Here is a 23210-nt window from a genome sequence, read left to right on the forward strand (position 1 = left end):
GCACCTGCGTCTACGAAAATAATTCCAATGACAAGTGCTACATAGAATATGGCGAGAAGAATTGATATGGTGCATACTCTCCTGTTTTGCTGCTACTGTCTACCTGTGTCTCAGATTTGCTTTCTTCCTTCATTGCTTCTTATGGCGATAAATAGAGCAGTGTGGAGGAGCGGCAGTGAAAGCAACGTTTTCAACTTAGATGTAAACGGTTTCGTGAGTCCGGCAACTGGGGGTGACTTGACCGAACTCTAAATTCTCTCGGGGAAAATGGCTGCAAGAAGTTCCGGTGGACACGGGCAGAGACGAATGCAGAACTACACGAAAAACAGATAGTTTCTACCTATTGCCATGCAAATCACCCGCTTTCAGCGTTGCAGAATGCCGAGAAATACAGTACAGAAAGAACTATAACGGTAAATATGGTTCAACGCGGCAGCCTGAGGAGTGAAGAGAAAAACATAAAGGCATCTGCGCGATAAAGGGCACATGCAAAATCCGCTCGTTTCCCTCTCGACGGCGTATGACCTGTTCGACAGTTTTTCCCTCGCCTCCTCCCGCCTTACCTAAGGATTAATTCCAGTCATGGTATGAATACTCTACACATATGTTCCTTTCAGTGAGAAAGAGAAAGTAACGAACCGGCATGGAACAACGCGACAAAAAGAAAAGACGAAAAAAAGACAAATGTTCCTGGAGCAACGCGTGAAGTGTCACGCTTGCGAGCTTGTGCAAGTTTATACACGCCTAGTTCAAAATTCTTGGTTGCCAGCTTTATGAGCTGCAGCAACGTGCTTACCCCCACCCCATTCCCACTAGTGCCTCTCCAACGGCTAGCACCTTGCTCGAATTATCGACCAGGGCGCCTCCCTCCTTTGTACACGGCCAAGGACCATCGATTCACGCGCCACTGTCCACCTAGCGCGCGCCACCGATTTCCCGCCTTTCGTGTCTTTTCCAACTCACGCCCCTCCCCCATATCCCCAGACTCATCCAACCGCACCTCCACAGCCCATCCCCCTCTCGCCGGGAACTAAGGGAATCCACGCCAGCCAATCGTTCTTTCGTCCTGTTCAGTTTCTTATTTTCATCTTGCGATTCCTCTGGGCAATCCGTTTTACCCTTCCAAAATGGCGCTTGTCGATGTTTGCTTTAAACTGACACCAAGGGCCACCAAAGAGGAATAGAAGATCGAAAGAAGGTAGATGGAAGCGAAAAGGACCCGAAAGAACCGCAGGGGCGACTCCGTCAAATACGGCCGGCACGAAGCGGGGGAGGCAGCCGTGACGCAAACGAACGTGTGTGCGAGCGCCCGCACCTGCGCGACCGTGGACGCGGCACGCCCTTGTCAAAAACGCGGCATTTCTCGATATGGCCCCCGGCACGGGTGCAGCGAGGGACGCCCAATCCGCCCGTAGATTTGTCGCGTAAAAAAAAAAAAAAGGTGCAATCAGGGCCCGCGCTATCCCGGCGAGGTTGTGGCAAGGGCACTGGGCCCGCGATTGCTCGCACCGCTCGGCACAAATCTTTAATGCGTGCTTGTTCTAGCTGCACGTATAAAGTGGACGTACGACGATTCAAGAGGCGTGGGGCATGTTATAGAAGGACAGGTGATCAAAAATAATCCGGAGGCCTCGGCTACGGCGTCCCTCGTAACCCACCGTGTTATACCACACGATTTAACTTTTACGCTCCGTCATGACACCGTCTCATTTAGGAAGGAGATATGTTGCTGTTCGTCGGTCGTCCGGCGTTTTCACCACATTTGGACGTTGATTAAGGAGGTTGCCATAAAAACAAGAGTGCATGCATGCGCTATGCGTATAACCTGTACGGGCCATGCCGCCAAGAGCTCGACGGTTTCAAGACGGTGCCCACAGGCTCAGTACAGGAGTGGGCAGGGATATTTGGCTGCTCAGATTACAACTAAAACAACATATTGCAGTTAGAAAAAGAAACGAACGACGAAGCAACGAAAGCACCAAGCACAGTGCCTCCGGCGTTGAATGAGCTGTTTAGTTTTCCTTACCATTGAAACGATAAAACGAAGACTGCATAGGAATCAGTTAATCTAGAAATACAATAAAGCCTCTTTGAATTGTATAGCCTGAAGAAGTGACCCAGGTGCAAAAGTGTTTAGCCAATTAGATTAGCGAAACACATGCTGTGATGCAGGCTCTTTGAAAGTTCTTACGCAACGCTTGCCTCATCGGTAATCGGTAAGAACAACAAGGACACAAATAAGGCGCTTAAGCGGAGTGAAACCTTGCAAAAGGCTTGCGAGGCAAGAACAGCCCGTATTTCTCTTTATTGGTCCCTTGGGCCATTTGGATTCATTGATTGTAACAGACTTTGCGTAGCTCTCGGGTGGAAAAGGTGGCTTTGGAAAATAAACTCTCGCGTTCACGAAGCAAACGGCTATGAAACCTGCCTGATATAACAGAAGGCAGCTGCGCTCCTCAGCAGGGCAGCAGGAGTGAAACTACAACTAAAGAAAAAATAAATAAACTCACACGCGAACTAGAACGAGGCATGCGATCAGGAACCATACATGGATTGGAAAGAGAGAAATAAAAATATGAGAAAAAGATGCAAGAAGCACAGCAAGCGCACATACATCCGTGCCTTGTGAACTAGCCTTCATGAAAGAACTCGGCAACAAAGGCTTCACAGTAATATTTCAGTGGATTGCCCCTCCATTGATATGGCTGGCAATGAAAAAGCTGATGTTCTTGCATATGCAGTGCTCTGTCATCCTCCCAAAGTGAATTTACCAAATAGTAACTAAGTTAAATAACCTGACATTCGTAATCAGTTTGGGCCACTTTAGTTTCCACCACGTATGACCTGCGTAACCAAGAACTTTCGTCGAGAGGAAGCCTTACTTCGATATCAAACACGGACAGGATCTGCTCGTACACCAGCACGGTTATTTAAAACGGGGTGTATCAATTCTCTGAACAGCACGGCATCCGATGCGACAGCAGACATCGAACACTTTCTGTGGTCGTGTCCGAAATACCTAGATGAAAGGAACCCTGTTCTGGAGACTCTGCAAAAAAAAAAAGGACCTTCCGCATGCGTGCCTGCAACGCCTTGTGTTCCCCGAGGGAACGGTTATAGCCCACAAAGAAGCTTCACGCCTAAAAGAAAAAAACAATTCATCGCTAGGGCCCGCGCAGCTACCCCCCTCCCATATGGCAAATCGTTATGCCGCCTATAGCACCGTAGGCAGCAAGAACGCGCGTCTATGCTCGCGCGCAGCCAGATACGCCGACCGTCGTGCACCTGTTCGATTCCCCCGGGCAGGTATAAGATCAACATGCAGGAGCGGAAACGTGACTCGCGAAGGCCATGACAGCTAGGCCGCGCGGTCCACTGAGCTGGAGAGCGCGGTGATATATCGCACCCCGCCCGCGCGCAACGGTTTACGACGCGTAGACCACGCCACGTGAGCGCGTCCGTGCGTCCCGGTGGTCGTACGAGCGCCGAGTGTGACGCACCGCTGTGCGTGGACGGCGTCATTTGAGAGGCACCGATGAACTGTTACACACGGCCCTATACGTACGCACTGTGCCTTTTAATTTCATTAACTTTGGAACTGCACGCGTTGCAGTTGAGCAACTATTGGCACCATGAAAACTTGAGGCAACTGGGTTCCGTCATCGCAGCAGCGAGGGTGTAAGAAACTTTCTCTGCGTCACCGATAAAAGATTAGGCGTCCATGCAAACGTCGCAGTTCAGCGAGCATGCAAACCGCCTGGTGTTCCAACTACGGTGGCCTACTGGCGTGCCAAGGTACAGCACGCGGGAAAAAATGCCTAATCATGAGCGATATTAGGGCACTATAACGTAAAACTATTCCAAACTTTTCTATTCCAATTCTGCAATCAGCCCTCCGCGATTGGGGAAAAACTTTTCTGGACCACCCCCCCTTCACCTGTCTGTCACGCGACGTCACGAAAACCGCGATAGCTCCCCATCTGATATGACGTGTACGCACTGATTATGCATGATTTGACCATACGAAAGAAAAATAGTTGTTTCTGATTCGAAGCGTTTGCGCCATTAGCCCTCGGCTATTCGTCAAAAGTTTTCGTGCTCACCCACTTCACCTGCTTGTCACGCGACGTCACAAAGCCGCAAAAACTCACCGCGTAAAAGTGACGTGTACGCGTTAAAGATGCATTAATATGCCGAACAAAACTGAATTATCTTCCGAATAGCCGCAGGCTGCCCCGTTCCGAAAGGAATAAAAGATGGCTGCCGCCGATCACTCAGGCACTGGCTACTGGCACCTGCCGGAGAGCATGGGTTTATTTGCATGCAAGAAGACTTCTTGCGTGGCCGTGTTACGTTTTCGAGCACTTTCGGCACGTTTACGACCTCGTTCTGCCAGCTCTTCTTTGTTGCTGGTCCATTTTAGCATAATTCCTAAGCCTCCGTTGAATGCCGCCTCGATTGTCGACGAGCCACCGCAAGCTAAGTAAGGGAAAGCGGACAAATCACAGACGCCGGCACCATCTTGCTCATCCGGTTATCAATTTTCAGTGCCGTGGTTCGGCCCCATCGAATCCCTCTCCAATTTAGCATGCTCTTTGCCTCTTGTCAGCCAATGAGATAAGACAAGCCGCTCAGTGTAGGCAATGTTATATGTTTTTCAAGCAAACAAAAGTGACTTCCTATGAACGAGGAGAGCGTTTGATTGGTCTGTTCAGACAACCCTGCGGGTGACTGCCCGGTGTTTGCATCGGTGGTTACGCAAATTTGGCGTCAGGAGATTGGAATAAAAACATATTGGAATAGTTTTACGTTATAGGGCCCTTATTTTTGTCATCTCCAGTGTAACTACTTACACTGCACCAGGCCTACCTGGGCGTGTTAGAATGTCAGACGTGCCCAACGGCCTTGTTTCGTTGTTGCAGAATGCAGAAAAGGTCATGCAATGTAGTTTTGCAAAAAAAAAAGAAAGAAAAAGGCCTCATGGCACCTTATTTTGTCGATACTTTCGCTCATACGGCGAAGGTTTATCGCTGCTTCTTTTATTTATTTATTTATTTATTTATTTATTTATTTAGTCTTCTATTTATTTATTTATTTATTTATTTATTTATTTATTTATTTATTTTTATATGCAGTTTCATAGGACAATGTAGGCTCCTGGAACACTGTGGCGGTTAAAAAGACTGGAACGAGTACGGCATCACAAAGCGAGCAACATTCGCGTTCTCGAACTTTCCCACTGGTTAGTCAAGCAGCTCCCCATGGATGAAGATACAAAACTAATATTCATAAGTACGCTCGAGAACCCCAATTAAGTACCTAGAAACACTATTACGTGTTCAGCCCAGCCAAATCGTACAGCTCCTACCATGGTTTTGCGGATTATTAGCAGCGGTACTGAAGAAGAGCATTCCAGCATACACATCATTCCGGAAAATATCAAACCCGTTTCGCCACAGGGAGGCGTTTCGTACCTCGTGATGCTGGATATTTGAGCAAAGGCAGTTGTGAAGGCAGCTTTTGTCTTTCTTGAGGGCGACTGGCCTGTGTAAATGGTTTTGACTTCGTGGGGCCCTCCACGCGCGTGCGCGAATTCACTGAATTTTTCCTTCCCCCTCTCTCCATGTCAGCTTCATCTTCCCCCTTTCCTGTCCCCCTGTGTAGGGTAGCTAACAAGACGCATTTCTGGTTAACATCCCTGCCCCCTTCTCTTTCTTCCGTTCTTCCTTCCTTCGTGCGCCAATTAAATGTCGCCAAGGATTAAAAAAAAAATTAACAGTGAGCTTTACACGAACAGCAATCATTGCGTGTGGATTGGCATTTTGCATGTCTCACAGCCGACATACCGGGCGTATTACGTAACCTGAGCCAAGGATTTAAAGAAAAAGAATGATAAACTGCAGCTGGGCGATACCAACGACATATTGTTTGCCGTTATGTGGCGCGCCTCAAAGTATTTTTATATGCCACATAATTAGTTACTCAACAAAGATTACTTACGACAATAATTTTAATATTCGCTTTAGCGCTAAGGGCGTTCCCTTACCTTGTAGAGAGGTTCAGAAACAACCGATCCAGTTTTTTGCGGCTATGTACCCCGTGCGAGGTGCTTTTTTTTCTTCTTTTTTATTTTGCGGCATCTAAAGAAATCTCGCGAAGTCCCGCGAAAAAAAAAGGAACACGTGACTGCGCTCATGGGCTTCTGTATTGTAGAGCTCTCAATCAATTTTATAGCGAACCTTGAATTAAATGCTGCGCTCAAGCTGCGTGAAACATCCGGTATAGGATAGCTGAAATGTCGCTGTAAAGATTGCTTTGCTGCAAGGTGAATCTTACTGCGGCTAAGCCACAGCGACGTGGGGGCTGGGGATCTCCGATTCCAGTCACCAAAACTTTTGAATGCCGATTAGCAAAGGTGGAAGCGGAGCAATGGAACTAACGAAATAAATAGGTGCCTATAATAGTAAGCCTGTAATATTATTATTAACTTCCAGATGTTCCGTGCTCCATTATGCTGACGACGCTGTGTTATTGGCGAAACATATTACAAAATATCCACTGAAATGTTGCAAAATGACGCGTACGAGGTAATGCTTTAGTTCACTAATAATGGAACTGTTGTTAATGCCCCAAAACACAATTTGTTTTTGCTCTCCACTCAAGATCACTGTAATTAACATGCCTCTCTACTTACATGAGTCGGACTGTGTTTCTTGTAAATGTGCGCCTATTCCATACGTGGACTGTGTGAAATACCTGGGAATCCATTTCGATAGTAACTTATCGCGGCAACATCACTTTTCATTTATTTGTTCTAAACTGAGGTCAGTAGCTTGGCTGTTGTTTAATATCAAAAGTTTCGCACCCTTGTCTGCAAAAAAGATTATAGTACACGCACTGGGTTACAGAGTGTTGAGATATGGCATTACAGTCTACGACTTCTGTTCGGATCGTTGGAGATGCAGGCTAGACAGGATTATAAAAAAATATTCTTAAAAATGTTGCCCACAATTCCCTAATGGTAACAGCTGTAAATATCTTCCGTGTACTTGGTCTACCGAATTTTCACTCTTTGCTTATTAAAACAGTTGTTGTTATACATCTCTGGAATTGTGCTTCCAAACAAAAAAGTGCTGCCACAAGAGAGCTTAGAAAACACGTCCGTTACGCAGTTCCTCGTTCAGCCACAAGGTATAGTGCGGCCAGACGCTGTGCATATTTGCCGGACATCTTTAACAAACTGCGCGACGAAATTTTTAACGTGACATCGAAAAGCACGTTCTCTATGTTTTTGTGACAGTAAACATTATTATTATTATTATTATTATTATTATTATTATTATTATTATTATTATTATTATTACGTTGCCATAACTTGTCTTCAATTTTTTGTTTCTTGTTCTATGTAAGCATAAAAAACATGTTTACTATGTTAGACTACCATGTATCAAATTTTCTGTTTTTCATCTATATAAGCGTGAAAATATGTTCACGCTACATTTTATTAACATGTATTTAATTTCCATTTTGTTTGCACAATGTTTTGTCGGCATAAGGGTACGCATGTATGCACATACATTGACCTCATCGCTGTTGCCGGCACTGCCGGGCCTAGTCACACAAGCCATTTAGGCTTCGACAGGCCCGCTTACTATGTATTTTTTCTTGTGGTGCATAAATAAATATATTATTATTATTATTATTATTATTATTATTATTATTATTATTATTATTATTATTATTATTATTATTATTATTATTATTATTATTATTATTATTATTATTATTATTATTATTATTATTATTATTATTATTACGTTTTAAATGCCGAAGGTCGAGTTTTGACAAGGGTACCGTTGTTCGGGGAAGAAAGGCTCTTGTTTACTTTTCGCGCTCTGAAAATGTATATTTAAAGTCCGCACTCTAGCTAAACACCTCAATAAACATAAATTAATAAGTGCTTTTTTCATGCTTGCTTCATCGACATGTCGCCGTGGCCGAATACCAAATCCGTGACCTCGTCTTCAGTACGCCAACAAGTTATGACACTGAGGCACGCCTGCAAGTAACTAACTCTAAGCAAACAGGGCAGATAAGGAAATTTTATGTTCTGTTGCCTTATAACATATCTTTCCAAGCAGGTTGGTACGAAAAGCAGGCTGGTACGAATTCAAGCAGTGATAACAGATTCAAAGTGCTCCCGTATATTGAAGGACGGATGATACCGCAAGATTGATTGATTGATTGATTGATTGATTGATTGATTGATTGATTGATTGATTGATTGATTGATTGATTGATTGATTGATTGATTGATTGATTGATTGATTGATTGATTGATTGATTATACGTACATACGTACGTACGTACGTACGTACGTGCGTGCGTACGTGCGTGCGTACGTGCGTGCGTACGTATGGGTTTCTTGCACCAAAGCAACACTAGGTCTATAATGTGGAAGGATCTTGATTTATTTAGGACACCTGGGGTTCTTCAACTCGCACCTAAATCTTTTTGTATTATCAGTTTATGAGGACGCAGTCTCAGCAGCCAGGAGGCAAACCCGTGACCTCATTTTCGGCACCAAAACGTTATAGAGCTTCCGCGTTGGGTGCTCTGTAGGAGAGACTACTCCGTATAGCTCTTGTTATTTTTATTAGAAAGCTGTAAAACTGGGATCACTGTTCGGACGTGTCGCCACGGGAGAAGCAAGACATCATCGTCCCCCTTTCCAGGGCCGTCTTGCTTCTCATGTTCCCTGGCTCTCCTCAGTTTTCTTTTTCATTCTTTGCACTTTTCTGCAAGATTGTGCGCCCTTCGAATCGCGCAAAGCACGCACGCGCGAAAGTCTCGACAAACGGAGGGCAGCTCGATTCAAATTACTCCCTCCGAGCGGCCTGACTGGCGCGACTTCAAAGCAGGGTGAGAAATGACGCGCTTCCAAGTCGTTAGCCACGGAACCGCGCACCGCCGCCACCGACGTTCACCTTCCCTCCATTCAAGGCAGGCCATCCATTCTATCGAACCGTTCGAGGCCCGCTCTCACTGTGCCACAGCTCGGAAGGCGCCGTCGGGTACTCGCGAGTGCGAACGAACGAACAGACTCGTCATTGCGCGGTCAGACGGTGTCCAGCGCTCCCCTTGCGGCGAATCCCGAGCAGGAAGCACCAATCAGGAAATGGCGAGCGATAAACGCCCTCCCGTCACGGGAAGAGGAAGACTCGGTGACACTCAACGACGTGCTTCCCCCGTTTTGTGTGTTACGGTTTCCGCCCATTTTGTTTCCTTTTTTGATTTCGAAACAAGCGGCGGTTTCCGCGACTCCATCCTTGTGTTCTGCCTGGGCGACTAGCGCTAGTTCACGCCTCTAATTGCTTTCCTCGTGGAAGACTCCGAAGGCACCCTTTCAACTTCTTGTTTCCTTGTACACAGAGAGAGCTCAGATGACCCAGGATGGTTGTGTGAGGCTTTGATTCCCTCTCCCGATGATCGTAGTGCTACTGTCGTGAAAATAATGACTCCAAAGGCAAGCAAAGAAAGATAAAATGGGAAACAAAATGCAGAAAAGACTGCACCGTCTTCTTCCCATTCCCCTTGAGACGCGAGTTCGAATTTCAACCCGGTTCATAGATTTGTTGTTGTTCTTGGTCATTCCTCACAGAAAGTGACATCGAAAGTACTAATTCAGTGCCTTCTTTTTTTTTTTGCTCTGATTTATCTTCCTTTGTCATTAAATTCTTCTGTCCTTTGTAGTCGGGTTGACATCCGCTTTTGTACCCTGATGGAATTGTACACTCTTTGGAATGAATTACCATCAACTATAGAATCCTGTACTTCTCTTGAAATCTTTAAAAAATACCTTAAGTATCATTTCCAGCGATAACTGTACTACGATCCTGGCGGTGTATCTTTGACTACTGTCTCAAATGTCACTTCTTTTGTTTCATCCATGCTTTTTTCCGGCTTTCTTTTATGTCATGTTTTTTTATTGATTTGAAATGAAAGGTATAATAATGTGTTTAATCTGTCAATGTTATTTGATAATAACCTTCATTTGTTGCTCATAGATATCGCCATCAATGATGTTATTATTAACTGAGGGTCCCACTACAGTTCTTTCACTTAGGGACCCTCGCCTGTATATTTGTTATTTTGTAACTACTTTTTCTTTGGAAACAATAAATATGTTTCTAAATCTCATTATTATGTTACTCCAAGTTTCTCATCACGTAGGGTTGTTTCTAAATCGCCACATTGGCTGCATCTTCCACTGAAGAGGGAAGATAGATTAAAGAAAGCAGGTTCGCGATAATGCTTCAGTATTCTAATTAGGAGACAGCTTTTTTAGCTCAGATAGCTACACAGTCACCTCTTCCTTATACCATTTTCTAGAAATGACGCAGCACGGAAGCTCTGCCTGCTTGCTCGCCAGTGCACCACGTCGCAATGGAATGACCCTCTTTTAAGAAATTCCCGACTGTACTCCCTTGATCCCACATTAAGCCTTCGAGTCCCATCAAAGTTCCGCCGTGGGGACGCCACGCTTTTGTATCGACTGTGGTTGGGCGTTACTTTTGCCAACGCCTATGCGTTCCGTACAGGGATGGCTGACACGGCAACCTGTGACCCCTGCGGCCCTGAAGAATCGATTGGCCATATTTCGTGCTACTGCCCACAGTACAGTCCACACAGGGAATCCCTTCGCCACGAACTCAACCAGCTGGACGACCGACCACTATCGGGAAAAGGAATTTCACGCCATGGACAGGGCCTAACGTCACAGAAGAAGGCAGTGCAAGCGCAACTGAGCTTCTTGCGATCTACCGGCCATTGTGAACGTCTCTAACTGGAACGCCCTTCGTGTGCGTGTCTTTGTATGTGAATGTCTTTTTAACCCTTTTCTCTCTGTCCTCTTTCGAACCCCTATCTCCCAACCCCAGTGTAGGGTAGCAAACCGGAGACTAACACTTGGTTAACCTCCCTGTCTTTCCTCTCTCTCTCTCTCTAGCTCTCTCTCTCCTCTCTCTGCTTATGTTGTGTCTGTTGAATCATTGTACCCCATCAAGCCGCAGCGTTTGTCCTGAAGAAGATAATTGTTTTGGGCTTGGGGATAATTAATTAGAATAGTTTACGAGTCGTAGGCGTAATACCTGTATAGTAGGCTTAAGATATAGCAAAGACAACTACGAGTAAATGAAATATATCAAGCAGGTGTTTTGAATCTGCTCCTCAAGATTGCTGTTAATTTTTTTTTTGAATATTGATGCTTCGCGTCCGCCTGGGCAAACAATTTTGTAAATAACTGTGTTCTTTCGGGGGCTCCGCGACACAGATCTCGACAGTATTTTATCACTTCTCATCCGCCCGAAAGCCGTCTGTTGCATCACTAAATATGAAAGCCCTCAGTGGACACGATATTCTCGCACAGAACATAGAGCGCAGTCATATGGGCGCAGAAGAAAAAAAAAGAAAGGCATATCATGGGGTGGAGTACGACTGACCAGATATTTAGGGCGTTTTGCAAGGTGTATTGAACCCATCCTTGCGGTCCACGCAGCGGCTGAGGTAGGAAAGCGTCAAACACAGTCAAACTTCAATTTTCGCTAAAGGCTCCCCTTATGGCTCCTTCGTTACTCTATTTTTCTTTTTTTTTCTTTTGCCACATGTGGTTTGATTGCGCTCGCAGGCCATCACTTTTTTTTCTATTTTTATACGTTTTAGTCTATTCAAGCATCTATTTTCAGAATGGATGTGGCTCTGCCCTTGCCGAGGCAGGACCAGCGGCAGCAGAACACTACGGGGCCTAAAGAATCAGTCTGTAGCATTGTCCCTTGTGTATGCATTCATTGTTCTCTGCTACACTCTATTACCTTCTTCAGGCGAGACGACACACAGCAGAGTTAGCAACTCAGCAGTGGTAGTGCTATCTTCTTCTCTCTTTTTTTTTCTCATTAGTAACACACAGTAGCCGAATTCGCAAAGCAAAAACCAAACCTATTGTCCACCCTTATGCCTAGCTGATGGCTAGCTGATGTTCCCCGGCATGCATCGAAATTATCGCGACGCATTGATCTTTTTTTTTTTTGCAGGCCATCGTTCATATTATCGAGGCTATTTTCTCCTCCTTTCACGAGCATCGTCAATGATCAGTTATTAGGACGGCATAAAGTGAGCAAGCTGGAAAGGTAGAATTGTAGAAGTTATTTGCTGACCTTTGTCTTCTACCTTTCAGCTACGGTACGCATTGCTTTGTTGTCTTGGGATACGTTGGTGCCAGCTTGGTTTGTTTACGTATTTCTCCCATTCAAGCATAGTTGTTACATGTCTAAATTTCCCAGCATTTCAAATAAAGGCTCGGCTGGGAGAACCGGTGCTTGTCCTGTCAGTATACACAATGTCGAAGCCCCTTTTCTCTTCTTTTTTTTTATTTTATGTGCGTGCGCACTGGCAGCCTCCCTTCGTTCTGCTTCCTTTTGTTGTGCAAAAAAGTAAAAAAGCTCAGCCTGGAGTGAATGTTTCAAGAGGACTTGTCTTTTTCAGGGCAACAGTTGCTTTTCTTGACAAGACAGAAAAGCAATTGTTCCCTATAGGAAAGGAAAGCCTTGAGAAGCTTCAACCCTAGGTGTACCGACAACATGACAAGCTGTTCTCGCGCGCTCTGTAAAGTTTGTTAGCAGCTTCGAAATTACGAAAAAGATAGCACTGCAAGCGACTATGAGCACCAAATCAAATCCAGCTTTATAGCAGAAAAGAAGAAAATCGTCATTCTCCCGGCTGTCATGCGAAGCTACAAAGGAAACCCGTACGGCTTTCTCATAAAGAGAACCTTCCTTCCCCTTGCTGGCTTCCGTAGAACTGATTTGCAGCATCATTTACATGCTGGAATGTTCGCTTTCTCAAAAACAACATAGCGGTCACACAGGGCAGTCAGTGAACGTTATATTAAATAGACACCGTTCGGAGCACTGCAGCCAAAAGCACCAATGTTTAAATTCTCTGAATCTTTAGAATCTATCAAGGCTCTGTAATATATCAATTACACAAATTACAGGATTATATATAGCAACGTTTGGCCCTCGAAATCTTACATCAGGTCGGAACAAATGTGAGTATATCCCCCTTTTCCGTATATATATATATATATATATATATATATATATATATATATATATATATATATATATATTTGTTACGAGCCATGCTTCCCTGAATGCTTCTTTATATACTTTCATCATTTACTGGCTATAGTGTATTTGCTTCATTCAATTTTCTTGCTCTCTCTTAGCTTTCGGCAAGACATGTATATGTACTCATTATTTTCATTTCCTAGGGACACTTCTGCTATCAAGCTGACACTTCTTGGTGTCCCTCAAATCTTTAAAATTCGTTGTTCAACTGTCCAAAGCCTATCTCCACTTACTGTTTTCCTGCGAAAACAAAGCACACGGATTTACAGCTCCCTTTCAGCCAAAGAAAGCAGTTGTTGCCCTGACAAAAAGAAGTCCACTTGCCTCGAAACGCTGGCTCTGGTCGGATGTTTCCCTTATTCGCCCGCACACTTGATCGCGAGTCTCCATCGCCCTGGGTCCTCTTTGTTTTGTTTCTCTTTTCCAAGCACCACCAGGATTTTAAGTCCTCATTACACCTGATAATTTTATAAAGTTCTTGCGTACCGTGGTCTCTGCAAGAATTTATAGTGGCTTATTTCTCAATAAAGTGCCCTACCCCACGCACGAATGGACAATAAGCTTCAGCCGGAGTGTTCTGTCGTCGTTGCCAAACACAATTAGCCACAGAAACAGCAGGAAACTAGCCCGGGGCTCGGTGAGATCAAGCACTGACCTTCCAAGAAGAGAGAACCTTTAACGTAACAGTACTGCCGCCAGAAAACTCGTTCACGAGCTGTTTTTTTTTCTTTCTTTCTTTACGAAGTACGAACCAATAACGCCCCAAGGGCCGGCAGCTCCCTTTCCGTGGCACTACTCGAAATCGATCGCGGACGAAGACCCAGAATGGGCCGCGAACACACGCAAAGCGAGACTACGACAGGCCGGTGCGATTCGTCCTCATTGCGTGCGGAAAGCGGAAATGAGTGACGCACTTCCGTAGTCGCCCCTGCTTCGGCTACTCCAAGTTAAGCCATCTGTGGCTTGTCTGGGCTCCTGATATTTTTTTTTCTTCTGCGTGTGGTATTGGGGTCGTGAGAGTTCAAAATCTGGTTAGCATGAACATCAAGTCTAGACCAAAGGAGTAAGCCCAAATGCAGAGACTAGCGACTTCGATGGATGCAAAATATGGCCGACCAGTACAGGCAGGCAAGTTCGCTTCACGCGCTAATGAATCAGCTCGGTTCAGAGGCGCCGTTTTCACAGTGATCCGCAGTTGTTCTATTTAGTAAAAGTGTGCCTTCTTTTTTAATTGTATACGTTGTTTGCTCAAGTCGCTCAAGAACGATTTGGAGAATACCGAAACTTCAGGCTGACATCCGTAACTTTAATTCATCGTTTTATTTGTCATCAGTACGGGACACTACGCAACAAAGGATAATAATTCTTTGAAAGGAGCCGTTATTTTGCTGCCGCATATTTAAACAAACCTTGCTATAGAACTACGCAAACACTGCTTCTTAGAAGCTGGAACTACTGCGATGTTATGGACGTCTTTATTCCCAGCCACTCATTCACATCCGGCCGTACAAGGTTGCCTCGAAACCCCATTTCGTGAAGGGCACTGACAACCACCGTCAATAAGACTCAACACGGTGGATCAACTATAGCATCGCAGTTGTGTTAGGCAAGCAATATGACGTAAATCAGCCCTTACACCACCCAATTCGTCGACATATCTTAAGTAGTTGAGCTTAGTGATTCTCCGGCGGTTTATCTTTTCTTCTGAGTGGGACATAAGTATTCGACTAATTATTTACGCCTGCACGGAACCGCCGTCGCATACCGTCCTGACAAAGGATACTCCAACCGATTACCGCAAAGACACTCGCATCTAAGTCACGATAAGGCAAAAATTAAATTACATGGCGAGAAGCAGGTCTCGCGCTGGCTTAAAACAACTTGCATGCGCAAAGATGAAGTCCAGCATTTTACCGACACCGTCGATCGCGTTCGGTCTACGTTTCACCTGTTCGAGTCATCCGACACCACAAGTCGAAAGCAGAAACGACACAGAGGAACGACTTCCGGCTGGCCCTTTACCAGGCGACTGCTTAAGAGATGACCCGGACAACCGAGCACGTAGCTGTGCAAGGAACATGAAGAATGGAACTCACCTTCACAGATGGCTGGGGTCTCCGAGTTTGCTTGCTTCAGGGTGGGGGGACTCGGAGGAGGCGTCGCGCACCGCTCTAGATGGTGCGTCACGTTGGGGACGGCCTGGCTGCGCCAAGACAGAAAAAAAAACAGAACATGTCAGTCGTGCGCAATGTTACACATAAAAGACATATCTCTTAAAGTGGCGAAAATAGACACGGACAAGGGAGGGAAAGAGGAAGGGGGTGCGTACGTGTGCAAGATATCGAGAGAGGCGTACCTATGAGACGGTATACGGCCACCGTGTATTTCTTTTTAACGCGATAGCGTTAAGGAGCTCGTGTCGCAGAAAAGCCGGTGTCGGCATCGGGTGTCGGCGTCGGCGGCGTTGACCGTGAGCGATAAATCACGGCAGGCGCTTCATAAATAAAAAGCAACTTCCAAGATTCGCCCGGTGGGAATCGAACCCGGGTCTCCGGAGTGTGAGACGGAGACGCTACCACTCAGCCACGAGTTCGATGCTTTCAAGCGGTGCAAACGCGCCTCTAGTGAATGCGGTGTTGCCTTCGAAACGAGCCGTGGAAAGTTATACTGCGGTGTATATCGGTAATTATGAACATGTAACGTACAGAAGTCACAATTACACGAGTTGCGAAGTGCGTTTCCGCTGCATTTCTTCTGCGCTTTCCGCACACGCAGAGCCATCTTGCGGCAAACACAGAAGACACCCTCCTCTCAATGTACGGCGCTGCCCCGACAGGAGGCGCTCCGCGCGCGCATTGGGACCGCTGCCAGGCGCGTCGCGGGACTCCCTCTCCCCTGACGACGCTTCGCCGTGCTCCCGGTTTAGATTACTATCTATCTCTCTGCCCGTGCCGATCACGACGTTTGGCTGGCGTAGATCGTTTCCCCTCCGAGACACCGAGTTCTTTGGTTCGTTTCGTTCGCTCAGGCGCACGTTTCGTTGCCGCGCCGAACGCTGCGTTGCTCGACGCTCACCGCGTGATAGGTGGGCGCTAAGTCCGATGCGGGGCGCATCGTAAGTGATTGCTGTGCCGTAGCGCATTGTCTTATACCCCTTGGCGGGTCGACGGGAACGCTGTCGCGTCCCACTCTTGAAGGCGAAGCTTAAGCGTCCTCCAATTTTTTTTTTTAATCTATCATTTGCGGCTGGCAGTGATGCACGCTAGTGGCCTCCGCCTTGAGACCAGGCGGCAGAAAGCGCCTCAAGCTTTACCTCGGGAGCTCCTATCCAAATACATGAGAAAGGAGAAATTGTTTTTCTCGGCAACCACTGCAACGAATTTGATGAATTTTGTTGCATTTAAAAGAAAAAGTTAAAGTACAGTGACAGTTGGTAGTAAATTTTCTATTCAGGCTATCATTTTTCTAATAACAATTGTTCAAAATCACAAATTTTCAGGAAACTAAGCTATCAAATTTAAGATTGTAACTCAGCAATGAGAAACGATATCACAATTCTGTAAATTGCGTCTAATAGTACATGTAAAGCGAATAAAATTGATGTATTCTGCATGGTTTTCAAATATACCAGCAATATGTGAGTAAGTCTTTCACAAAATATTTGTAAACAATGTTACAAGTTCGTGTACGATATAACCTGATCCACGAAATCTGTCTACTTTGGATGCTTCAACGGATAGTTTCCAGAACTGCGACAACTGTTCTTAGTGCAGTGCTACGAGTTCAGAAACTTTTTTCTTGTATTCCTTTTTTTTCAAGGTTACCAATTTTTGAAGATTTCTTTAAAAACATTCAAGCCTTAAATCCAAATTCCGCTTATAACAGTCACTAAAAGTTATCTTTATCTCTGAAATACAACAATTATCATTACCATCGGTCTTGCGGCTATCTCAGAAATGTGGTTCTGCGTTGTGCATGCATTTGAATAGGCGGCACCGGAGTTGATACCGAGCTAAAGCTTCCTTTTAAAGTAGGTCAGTCTGTACGCGACTCAGTATTTGACGCACTGCAGTGATCGACATGATTTCGTCCGGACAGGAAGTCTCTGACGTTTCTGCTGTTGCATAATGAATTCGGAAGACCGTCTTGAGCGTTCGTTCTCTCCTCATTGTTTTCCACAACGGCGATCACTAGACGAAACTGGCGGTGCAGTCGCTCAGCCACCGTATAGCAATTGTCAGCATTAGACGGATCTTTCTACGATTCGCTATAGATTCCTATCATTAAGTAAGTTAGAACGCATGCACAAAGTCACAACGCTTTTGAGTATTGATGCTGGTAAACCTAGATAAAGTTCTGTTAGTAACTCTTACACGGTATACTTTCTTATAGACCAAGCTGCTATATCTGGTCGTAGTGTTCTGTAAACAATCTAACGACAAAAACTGCTGGCTAAACCAGCCAAATTTCGCCACACAAATATATTCCATAAAAACGTTCAGTTTTACGGCACCACAAGATCGCGTGAAGCCACTGAAAATGTTCACTGAAATGTTCGTAGGGCCTATTGCTGCAACAGGCTGCGTGCATCGCCAAACCAGCTATGGACATCGACACAAGAGCCAGATTTTTTTTTATTGAAATAAAAATAAAAGACAGACACGTAGTCCCCTTATAAACGTGACGGCTACTCCTCTTCGCATAGCGGAAACAACAATATAAAAAATATATGTAAGGAAATGAAAAGAAACCACGTCATATGCTTAGAAAATGGCAGCGCACAGTCTTATACACCCATGAACGTAACAATATGAAAGTCAACTGCCAGTTGCACCACAATTAGTGCGTAAACAAAGTCACAAACACACACAAATGGCCGTGATGTAGACTGCAATGAGCATATAAACAGATGAGGAATTACTCAGAGTTAAAATAACGCAGGCACATAATACAAAAAAGTATAACACGTAATATACAAGCACTAATAATTACAAATAATAGAAGCAATTTATAGTAACATCGTGCGACTATTCAGTGCCAGATTCTCTTTCGCTATTATTAGTGCGAAGCTCAACGTTGTTCATCCTTTACCGTCGGTACAAAATTAACCTCTGCTGAGGCGACTGTTTTTCTTAAACTAGGCAGCCTGTGATTTTGTTGCTTCTGTTACTTGAATACGTGCGTATAGTTAAGGTAATTGGGGTGGTCTCAATTCGTAGAAAATGTACACGCTTTGCGTAAGCTTTGGTGTTGCGTGCTACTATATGTGTTTTAAAGGTATTCAACCCCGCAAACCTGTTGTTGTTAAAGAATCTGTGGTTTATGTCAGTATATACAGGGTGCCTCATGTAACTTGACCCCGAAAACAGAGAATAGAGAAGCCCGCATATACACGCAAAATTGCCGCGCGACTGGCCGCTCGAAGTACTTTGCGTATTATTGCTTGACACTCGGGAAAACACTTTTACGTAGCACGTACTGAGCAACAGAAAGCTGTATCGGGAGTTTTTCATGTCGCCCTACAATTTCCTCATTCACACTTTTAATCAAATTATAAAATTTTAGAAGTTGATTAATTAATTAAGACTAATTATCGAATTAGGTGGAATGCAAAAAATAGTTTGAGTACCTCCAAGCGACGGCAAACAACATTACCTTGGTTTAGAACGACAGAGAGCTGAGCTAGTTGCTGTCTGCACGCCTTGCCCCTTCTTCGCATTACTTTGGTTCTGTCCAGCTACGTGGCATTCCTATATTATTATCGTTTGGCTGAAGTTACGTGCGACACCCGGTATATTCAGTAAATGAGAGAAAAGCGGCAGATTTCTCAACGCCAAGAAAGCCAATTTTTTCCTGTGCATGTATTTCAGCCTCATATTTCTAAACCAGAGAGCCTAAAACTCCAGGCTGAGGTCCTCGCCGGCTCAAAATGGATAAACAGGTCATAAAGCCTACTATCCATTACTGCGACTACGGCGACGGTGATTCCACAAATGCGCCTGAAGACTTTCCGCAGAAGCTATGGCTTTGGAACAACTGATAATGTGCTCGTTTGAAGCTTGTCATTGGACCGCGACTGACCAACAGATTTTCTTTTTTTTTTTTGCTCCCGCCTTTAAGAGCGCTCAGCATTAAACATGTGGGTAATAGTGCGCATGACTATTTTCTTCGCGGATAGTAAATCAGGCTGCTAGAGTCATTTTCAGTGACGTAGCCATATTTAAGAATGAATTATAAATTTCTCTGTTTGATTAATCTCTTCATCGTTTCACGTCATTTGTCATACTCCTACTGATTTAATTATTGTTCATAATAAATGAACCATTAATGATCAATGTTTTTTGCTCAAGACATGCTCCACTGTCGATACAGCGTACCGGTGCTCATAGAGGAACCAATGGCGTATCGTCTGTTGCTGAGCAGGACGCGTCCAGCTATAGCGCCACGAGGAAGTTACCTTGTTGAACGCCACCGTGTTCCCTCTAATAAAGTACTCCCCTGTAGACTTCAATAGCAGTGTTATAAAGTGCAGCGTTCATCCGCAATTTGTATAATCAGGCACGTTAAGGAGAGAAAAAAGTGAGCAATAGTACAATTTAAAGAACCTCTCACTGGGGTTGGGCATAGCAAGCAGACGACTGCGACTTGTCAATTACGCAGTGACGGTTATCCCCGCAAAGTTCGGGGCCGTAGCGTGACTAGCCACTCCTCCCCTCCCCCCTCCCCCCCCTCCCACCCGCAAATATTTCCGGCTGGCGCCTTGGTCCCATTTATGCCTGGCAGGCCGCCTGTGACAAACGGCGCATATAATTCGAACGCCCATCCCAGACAAGTACAGGATGGTACACACCTTCAGGCAGACCAAGGGCCTGGTCACGGTATAATAGCTGCATTATTATGCCCCCACACTGGATGCTTCGGACGCACACTCACCGCAATTTGTGCGCAATACTGCGCCCCACCGATCTTTTTATAGTTCACGACGGCCTTTCTGCACTGTAAAATAATTCACACCCTAAAAAGTGATAGAGGGTGTAAATGTGTCTATAACTCACACCCTTAGGATGTCAGGTATATAAGTTACTCCATAAGGGTGTGAGTTACAAACACATTTACACCCTTTTTCACTTTTAAGGGTGTAAATTATTTTACAGTGTAGGCGCCTATATAGCGGTGAAAGTGCGCACACTCGAGGTATGCACGCAAAACAAATTCCTATGCATTTTGTCTTCGCCCTTCCCACCTTGCGAAGGTTCTGGCCAATTCGAGAACGAATGGGGCCACAATAAAATTTGGCTGGCCCTACAAGACGTGGTTGGCTTCCATCTTTCGGCAGCGTTCTTTCGATCGCTGTATCCCCGAACACCAATATAAAATGGGAGTTCACACCGACCTGTAATATTGCGCATTGACTAGTGATGGACGCAGCATATTCTTTTCTTTCTTTTAACGTTTCTTCTTTCTTTTTTTTCATTTTACGCTCGCATGCCTGCACGCTTTTCACTCGTCGGTACTACCGCTCGTACGTGACAAGAACGAAGGGCCCACCGTAAACTCTTGCAAAGCGAACGCGACCCTGACCGATTTGCTTCCTTTCCAGCACGTGTGGATACTGTATGAGCAGCGCTCAGTTTAATGATGACTAGACAAAAACGGAAAGAAAACTGTGCTGCTCAGATTGTCGTGCTTATTGATTGATTTACTTATTTATTCCTCAAGCAGAAAATCAAAATTTACCACCCGAATTCCCGCCTCTCATCGAGTTTCCTTTGCGCACAGGGACCGGAAGGGCCGCATACATATATTCTGAAAGCAGTGCGCTGCGGGATACGAGCAAAAAAAAAAAAGAAAAAGAAGGGCGCGCTCACGTACGCGGGTAGCTTTGCTTGCCGCGCTGTCGTGACAAGCAGCCTTGGAAGTGATTTTCGTCCCTGGACGCCGCTATACGTGTCGCGCACACAGCACCCGCCCTCCTTAGGCGTAAAAGAAAACAAAACTGTGGGAAAACAGGGACAGGGAGGCGCGAAAAAAGAGCGAGCGAAGATGGAAGCTAGCGGGAGAATGCAATAGCGGTGGTAGTGTCCAAGCAAACCCGAGCAGCACAATATATATATATATATATATATATATATATATATATATATATATATATATATATAAGACAGAAGGGGACTATGAATTCACCGCGGCAACGTCGGCGCCCCTTCCTAATTCAGCAATATCGGCACCTTACGCTGTCCAGCGCCCCGCGCTTCGTAAATTCTTGTCTTGCCCGCTCGCGTGTCAAATATTTCCTCTCCCTAATTAAGAGCGGCGCGCAAGAGAAGCCCGACATGCGGTCTGTGCCCGAGGCGAGGCAGGGTCGGGCATTTGCGACGGGCCGGCGGCCGCAGGAGAGTGTGGCGCACGGAATGTGCCGATCAGTGGGTTAACTCGAGAGGATCGACAACAGCAGGGCAACAAACGGGCTGGCTGACGGTAGCGAAGTCGCCTGCCCGTGACGCAGTCGTCGGCAACTGACCCGAGTTTCGCGCCCTTCTCGAAGGTGTCTCCATGGATGTGACTGGCGCGGGATTTCTCGTCGGGCTGTTCGCGACAGAAAAAAACGAAAAAAATTTAACTCTTCTAACAAAGGGTGTTTCGCGGTATTTAAGCACAAGGCGCGCAATCGAACTCGATGTGAGAGGCGGAAACACTGCGTCGCATGCTCGCTTTAGGAGGAAGTCAGGCCTGTCGTGCTACGGTATCGGCTGTTATATATAGTGCTGCTTAGTCCCGCGTCCACTGCGTCTTTCCCACCCCTTCGGCTCACCCGCATTCCTTCCAGGGCACCAAAACTTGCTGCGCGGGCCCCTGCTAGACGTCCGAAAAGGTTTGAGAACGCTGACAACCACGTGATGGTCCTTACGTGCGTCAGCACAGTTTGTTCTGCTGATACCCGCGGTCTTGGCTTAGTGGCTTTGGCGCGGCGCCACTAAGCACGAGGCCGCGGTATCGTATATAATTATCCCGGCCACGGCGGCCGCATTTCGATGGGAGCGAAAGGAAAGAACGCCCGTGTACCGTGGATTGAGTGCACGTTAAGAAACCCTAGGCGGGTAAATTAACCCAGACACTACGGCATTCCTTATAATCAGATCGTGATTTCGGCACGTGAAATCCCAGGATTTTCTTGTTCTTCTGCTGATGCTCTTTGTTACGGAGGCTTGCAGAATAGCAGTCGTCAGTGGTAGTCGTCAGCGGCAGTGGTAGACTGCGGGGTTTTCCGGATGCGGGAGCCGGCCTAGTGAGCCTTCCTCAAGCGCAAATGTGTGAAAGATGTTCTTCTTTTAAATAATATTTTAAAGCGTGCATTGTCTCGCTGTGCCTGCGAAAGAGCGAGTACTTTGAGAACGGATAGCCCCGCTGTTCTATAAAAAAAAACGATGAAAAAAAAGAAGGATGGGCGCCTCTTCAAACATGCGATTCGTCAGTTGTAGACAGACTCATGCAAAGTCGTTGGTGTTGTTAATGAAGTGTGCGATTGTAGATGTACTGCAGTGCGGGTAAAGCACAACTGCGGAGAGCATGATTAGCTTCGTCAATGCGCGCACATTCCCTTTTGATCGCGGTGATGTCATTGAATTTATTTGTTTGTTCGTCGCGTGCTCCAGTGTCACTTGTTGATGACACAAGAAGGAGTGGACACGACGATAATTCGTTTTTGTTTCTTTCTTTTTAGCGACGACTCTAACCAGAATAACAAAAGCCAGTCACAGAGCTCCATTTTGTGTACCTGTAGTTGTACATTTTTACCATGCGGGCCTCCCTTATCTCAGCAGAAAAAAAAACCCTATAAGTATACATCTAACAGGCTAATAGATCTAATAGTCTCATAGGTCTAATAGTAATCTAATAGGTCTAAGCTTGAAGCTTTTATCTGGTTATTCTATAGGTAGTCAAGATTGTGGACGTAAGTGTGACTGAAGTCACCTATCGTTTAGTGATGTTTCGCGTATATTCTAAGAGTGAGCTGCAATTATG

General features: G+C 45.5%; 1 protein-coding gene across 8 annotated transcripts in view; it reads right to left on the bottom strand.

Moving 5' to 3' along the window:
* Positions 1-23210, bottom strand: part of LOC135902899 (neuropeptide F receptor-like) — a 424407-nt gene that overhangs the window by 268966 nt on the left and 132231 nt on the right. For 6 of the 8 annotated variants that reach the window (XR_011511175.1, XM_065433213.1, XM_065433211.1 and 3 more), the window contains one exon: positions 15284-15390. The gene's annotated coding sequence lies outside the window, so the exon portion shown is untranslated. Of the gene's footprint in view, positions 1-15283; positions 15391-21708; positions 21774-23210 lie in introns of all 8 variants that reach the window. The other 2 variants (XM_070531292.1, XM_070531290.1) reach the window with 1 other exon arrangement.

This window comes from Dermacentor albipictus, chromosome 1 (assembly GCF_038994185.2).
Source record: "Dermacentor albipictus isolate Rhodes 1998 colony chromosome 1, USDA_Dalb.pri_finalv2, whole genome shotgun sequence".
Taxonomy (NCBI): domain Eukaryota; kingdom Metazoa; phylum Arthropoda; class Arachnida; order Ixodida; family Ixodidae; genus Dermacentor; species Dermacentor albipictus.